The sequence below is a fragment of the Piliocolobus tephrosceles genome, chromosome 12, assembly GCF_002776525.5.
Source record: "Piliocolobus tephrosceles isolate RC106 chromosome 12, ASM277652v3, whole genome shotgun sequence".
In the NCBI taxonomy this organism is placed as follows: Eukaryota; Metazoa; Chordata; class Mammalia; order Primates; family Cercopithecidae; genus Piliocolobus; species Piliocolobus tephrosceles.
In genome coordinates this window covers 51,624,461-51,630,720 of record NC_045445.1, presented here as the reverse complement: position 1 = coordinate 51,630,720, position 6,260 = coordinate 51,624,461, and the positions used below count along the sequence as shown (strand labels likewise).

Here is a 6,260-nt window from a genome sequence, read left to right as displayed (position 1 = left end):
AAGCAAAACATAAAAACAACACAGTGACATGCTAACTGTCATGAAGAAAAGTACCACATGTCTGATAAGGTCATCAGAGATGTACACTAAGTAAGGAAGGTAGCTATATTGATATCGAAGGCCAGGCTGTTACAGAAAAACACATAATGGTATGGGAGTATGCTTGCTGAGCTAGTTTTAGAGCAACAAAAAGGAGGCTAGTGTGGCTGGAGAAAAATCCATTTATTCATTCAAAGCATCCACTGAAGCAGGCAGTGATACAGGCACTTAGGATACATTAATGAGCAATAGGCAAAGATATTCGCCCTTCTGGAATTTGTGTTTTTCCACCATGTGAGACAGACAATAAAAACCAAAAACAGCATATGAGTAAAATATATTGTATTCCAGAAGACGACTGTGGGGGGAAAATCAAATAGGGAAGAAGTGGAATCAGGAGTGTGGCCTGAGGGTTGGTTGGACATTCAAACAAATACTGGCTGCCTTGCAATTGATAGTATCATTAGATGAGTGGAAGTTTTCTCCTTTGTGCCGCCTTTGCCAGGCATCAATGTAAATGCTCTATTGGCTTCACTGCAGAGAACAACACATTTTTCCTATCTTGGGTCCGGACTCAGTTCCTTCTTTAATATATCAGAGAACCAGAGACACTAATATCTGACAGCCTTTTGCCATCAAGTGGCCACGGGTTTTTAAAGTAAACATCTCCTGCTACACGTCCACTAAATTTGAGCTTTTAATTGCCTGTGTTGAGACATGGCCTGGTAGAAACCTTCGCTGGGGCCGGGCGCGGTGGCTCACGCCTGTAATCCCAGCACTCTGGGAGGCCGAGTCGGGCAGATTACGAGGTCAAGAGAGCGAGACCATCCTGGCTAACATGGTAAAACCCCGTCTCCACTGAGAATAGAAAAACTAGCTGGGCATGGTGGCAGGCGCCTGTAATACCAGCTACTCGGGAGGCTGATGTAGCAGAATCGCTTGAACCCGGGAGGCAGAGGTTGCATTAGATGGGATCCCGCCAATGCACTCCAGCCTGGGCAACAGAGAGAGAATCCATCTCAAAAGAGGACTGGGGAGGGGAGGGCAGGGGAGGGGAGGGGAGGGGGAGGAGGGGAGGGGAGGAAAAAGAAAAAAAGAAAGGGAAAGAAAGAAAAGAAACCCTGGCTGGCCAGTACCCAGGCCGTACACAATGGAATTGTGCCTCACTTTTCACCTAAGACGAAATCACTGCGTGGGGCAGGCTTATAATCAGAACACCCCTCCCTTTCCACCTCACACACTCCCACCCCCTTGTCCCACAATCCTTCCCGCCCCTCCCGCTTTCCCGCCCTTGCTTTCTCCCCCATCTCCTTCCCTGGTCCCCGTCCCACCAGCTCCAGGAGAGGGAGGGACAGGAACCTGGCTCCGCCTCCTGGTATGGAGCTGATTGGCCAAAGGATGTCACCTGACCAAGCTGAGCCAATTGAAGTCCTCTCCCCACTGCTTCGAGAAGGAACGCTTAAGAGGCTGGGCGCCACTCACCAGATTGCGTCTTGTTTGTGGCAAGATTCTGAGAGGAAGTGTAGCTCCCAGGTTGGTTCCAAGTCTTCTTCCAGTTAGGTAAATTACAACAATATCTTTTCTATAAATTTTCTTTTCTTTTCTTTTTGAGACGGAGTTTGGCTCTCGTTGCCCAGGTCGGAGCGTGATGTCGCGATCTCGGCTCACCACAACCTCCACCTTCCGGGTTCAAGCGATTCTCCTGCCTCAACCTCCCAAGTACCTGGGATTGCAGGCACGCGCCATCATGCCAGACTAATTTTTGTCTTTTTAGTAGAGAGGGGGTTTCTTCATATTGGTTAGGCTGGTCTCCAACTCCCGACCCCAGGTGATCTGCCCACCTCGGCCTCCCAAAGTGCTGGGATTACAGGCGTGAGCCACCGCGCCCGGCCCTTCTATAAATTTTCTATAAATTAGGCCTATTCTGGCCTACATTACCTAGGGTCAAGGTTTAGGGATTAATAGGAAAGGCAAATCCAGCTGGATTTCTCCGTGGTCCACGCTCCGCTCTACTCTCTATATATCCCTTACCCTCACGTGTGATTAGCTTCAATTGTATGGCTAATCACTTCATGCTCTCTCTTTACAATTCCTCAGGCAGATTTTCTCTTCTTCAAAAAGTTGTATTTCTCTTTTGCATCTTAGTTTTGTTTACGGTTAATTTTGATATAGTGGGCTTTAAATTGTAAATATTGGATTGTGTAGATATTTTTCTTTCTATTGTATTTCATGCCTTTTATGCTTAAAAATGCTTTCCTCATTTGAAGAGTAAATACATATTCACCTATGTGTTGAAGATGACTGGCCTTTCATCTCTTATAATCTTTTTAATGAATGATGTGGTATGAGCATGTATCCCTCTTTGTATGCATCCTTCTAGCTATGTTTCAGTTGGTTACTGTTAAGCAGCGTGGTTTATAGGTTGCCAGCCCTTTAGCCACTGATTTTGTCTTTTAAAATTCTTTACTCTGAAATAATTTTAGACTTACAGAAAAGTTACAAAAATGATTATACGGAGAGCCCTTGCCTGGATTTCCGTAATGTTAACATCTTATACAACCATAGAAAAATTACCAAAACTAATTACTACAGTACATTGATGTACTAATTAACATTACTACATCGATGCTAATTACCAAAAGTTAACATTGATGTTATTACATTTATATAACGTTGTATAATTGTAATTATATATGCATATATGCATATACATATATGTATACATATAATTATACATGTATATAAATGTATAATTATATACATTTATATAACATTACATATTATACAACGTTGATGTTATAACTATTAGCTAATCTACAGATTTTATGTGATTTTCACCAGTTATCTCACTGATGTCCTTTTTCTATTCTAGGATCTTATCCAGGACACTTCATTGCATTTGGTCCTCATTTCTCCTTAGAATCCTCCAGGCTGACATTTCCTCAATCTTTATTGATCTTTCACAGCCCTGACACTTTCGGAGATACCAGTCAGGTGTTTTGTGGAATGTCTCTCAATTTGTGTTTGTCTCATGTTTTCTTAGGATTAGATTGAAGTTGTGCATTTGTAGCATGCACACCTGTTTCATTCTCCTCCCTTTCCCAGTGGTGAGGGAGGGATTCCCACCCTAGTGTTATGGGGGTGGCTGAACACATGGGACCCTATACTGGACAGACGGAATCCACAGCAATTTATTAGTCACATTTACTCACAGCCGGAGAGAGGAGGGCACCTCACGCCAGGTAGAGCCACACAGTGTCACACTCTGGAAGAGAGTGTACAAGCAGGGGCTTTCAGGGGGAAGTCTTTGTAGTAACCAGAGGATGAAGTGATCGTTGGTTCAGGGGAGGACGATTGGCTTGTTTAAATAATTCTGCAGGCTGGTGGGGACCTGAAACATGCCACCCAGAGATAAGCAGGCAATGTGTCTGTTCAACACGATAATAAGGAGGGTACTTTGGCTAGGAGGCCTTTCTCCCTGGGAACCCAATAGGGAAGATAACCTGTGGTGAGGCCATTCAGGGTCCTCCTGTTCTTCCCCAGATGTCAAGGCATCCATCTAATTGGGCCTCTAATTTTAGGTCTTATGCCACATTACCGCAAATGTGATTTTGTTCCCTTCTGTGTGGATCATATCGGGTACATGACATCCATAAGTTGTGTTACTGGTGGTGCTCACCTTGATCACTTGGTTAAAGTGGTGGGAGTTATGTTGCCCCAGTGTAATGCTACTATTTTCTTCTTTGTTAGTAATAAACATAGTATGAAAAGTTCTTTAAGAAGAAACACAATAGATCTTCTTATATTCCTGCTTCTTTGCAGACTTTGACCCACTACTGTTAAAATCTGTCTAGGGATCTTGCCTACAGCAAATATTACCTAATGGTGATTTTCTGTTGTCCTAATTTCTGCTACATTTTTTAACTGGAATTCTTCTGTAAGGAAGAGCTATCTTTACTCCCTCATTTATTTATTTCTTCAATTTATTTATCTCAGTATGGGCTCTTGAATAATTATGTTATACATGCCGGGCTTAATACCTAGGTGATGGGTTAATGGGTGCAGCAAACCACCAGGGCGCAGGTTTACCTGTGTAATGAACCTGCACATCCTGCACTTGTATCCCGGAACTTGAAATAAAATAAAATAAAAATTTAATCTAATTATATCATTATTTTGTTCCTTGAACTGTTCTAGCCTTGGCCGTTGGGAGCTCATTTTGGTTGGTTCTGTGGTCTTTTGATATGACCCTATCCTTTTTTGGTACCTTTTTCCGGCACTATAAGATGTTCAGATTCATCATGTGCGTGCCCCCCTTGCCTCACACGCACACCCCTTATAGCCCTGGATTAAAACAACTTCTACAAGGAGCCTTGGTTCCCTTTCTTGGGGAATGACATTTACCAACCAGTATCTCGGCGTGCGTTCATTATTAATGGCGTTTCGTTGCCGCTAAGGCTCTCTCTCTATGGAAAGGGGTAGGAAATAATGTATGTATATACCCATGCCTATAGACACATGTACATTTATTTTGGTATCTATCTGTATGTATAGCTATTAAAAGCCAGGAGCTTGTATTGATACTTTCAATTCCAGTCATTCTAGACTTACTGGTCGATTCGTTCTCCGACCTGGCTTTCATTATCAAATAGTTTATATACCTGTTTATTTCTGGTCAGTAGATACATAAAGTAGCATCTGAATTGCTAACAAATGCCCCTGTTGCAAACATATTAATAACTTATATTTTTGTACAGTTGTTTTTGTCTTTGGCCTTAGAGGATATAGTCAAAATACTGCTATCCAAAGTTATGTATCTTAGATCTTTTCTTCCTCTCTCCTTCAGGGTGGTTAAGATACTCATTTATCCCTTCGGTTTCCGGTTTAAATTTTCCTGTAATGATTTTGCCCAAATGAGCAAATACATACACGTTTTCTTATATTCTCTTCTTACAGAAAGGATAGCATACCCCACATGTTCCTTTGCACTTTGCCTTTCCTACTTAACAGCATTCTTGGAAATCACTCCGTATTGTTTCACAGAGATCTTCATCGTTCCTTTTTTACAGCTGCACTGTACTCCATTGTGTGGCTGTACCACACATAGTTTATTCAACCACTCGCCTACATTTGGGCATTTGGTTTTTAATATAGAAACCAGGTCTCGCTCTATAATCCAGGCTGACTGAAGTGCAGTGGCACAATCATAGCTCATGGTAACCTCAAACTCCTGGGCTCAAGCAATTCACAACTGTCTCAGCCTCCCAAGTGGCTAAGACTACAGGTGTGTGCCACCATGCCTGGCTGATTAAAGACTTTTTTTTTTTTTTTTTTTTTTTTTTTTTTTTGTAGATACAGGGCCTTGCTATGTTGCCCAGACTGGTCTGAATCTCTTGGCCTCCAGTGATCCTCCTGCCTTGGTCTCTCAAGTGCTGAGATTACAGGCATGAGCCGTGGTGCCTGGCCTGTGTGGGCTTTTAAATTCCTTCCAAGATTTTACAGTTACAGACATTGCTCCCGTGAATAAACCTGGACATGATTTTTTTTTTTTTTTTGTATTGGTAGAAATGTACCTTCAAGGTATATTCCCACTAGTAGGATTTTTGGGCCAAAAGTTAAGTGCACATGTAGTTTTCTCAGGTATTTCCAAGTTTCTCTCCAGAAGGATTGTACTGGTTTTCGTTTCCATTAGCAATATAGGAGAATGACAGTTTGCCCACAGCCTCGCTAACAGAACACGTCGCCTTAGTTTTGAAACTTTTTTCTACAGGTTAGGTGAGAAATGGTATCTCACTGTTTCTGTGATATACCTTTGTCTAACTATGAGTAAGTTTTGACACTTATCATATGTTGAGGACTGTTTTTATACTTTTTGTTGGAATTATCTGTTCATATATTTCCCCCATATTTTTATTGCTGCTGTGGTCCTTCATCCCTCAATGTTTAAGAGTTCTCTATATATTTGGAATATTATCCAGTTGTCTGCGATATATGCTGCAAGTACTTTATACCAATTCGTCAGTTGCTCTTTGATTTATTTATGATGCATTTGCATCACTTTCATTTATCCTTATGTGGTCAAATCGATAGATTATTGTCTTCTTTCATTGCCTCCGGAATTTGAATCTTAGTTAGAAAGCCTTTCCCTACACTGGGGTTCTGCCGTGTTTTCTTTTCTTTTCTTTTCTTTTCTTTTCTTTTCTTTTCTTTTCTTTTCTTTT

General features: G+C 41.7%; 1 protein-coding gene across 1 annotated transcript in view; it reads left to right on the top strand.

The window, feature by feature from the left end:
- The first annotated feature begins 1,460 nt into the window (after positions 1-1,460).
- The window catches only part of LOC111530207 (nuclear RNA export factor 2), a 67,667-nt gene continuing 62,867 nt past the window's right edge, over positions 1,461-6,260 (top strand). The window contains exons 1-2 of the mRNA XM_023197318.1: positions 1,461-1,599; positions 2,912-3,033. The gene's annotated coding sequence lies outside the window, so the exon portion shown is untranslated. The remainder of the gene's footprint in view (positions 1,600-2,911; positions 3,034-6,260) is intronic.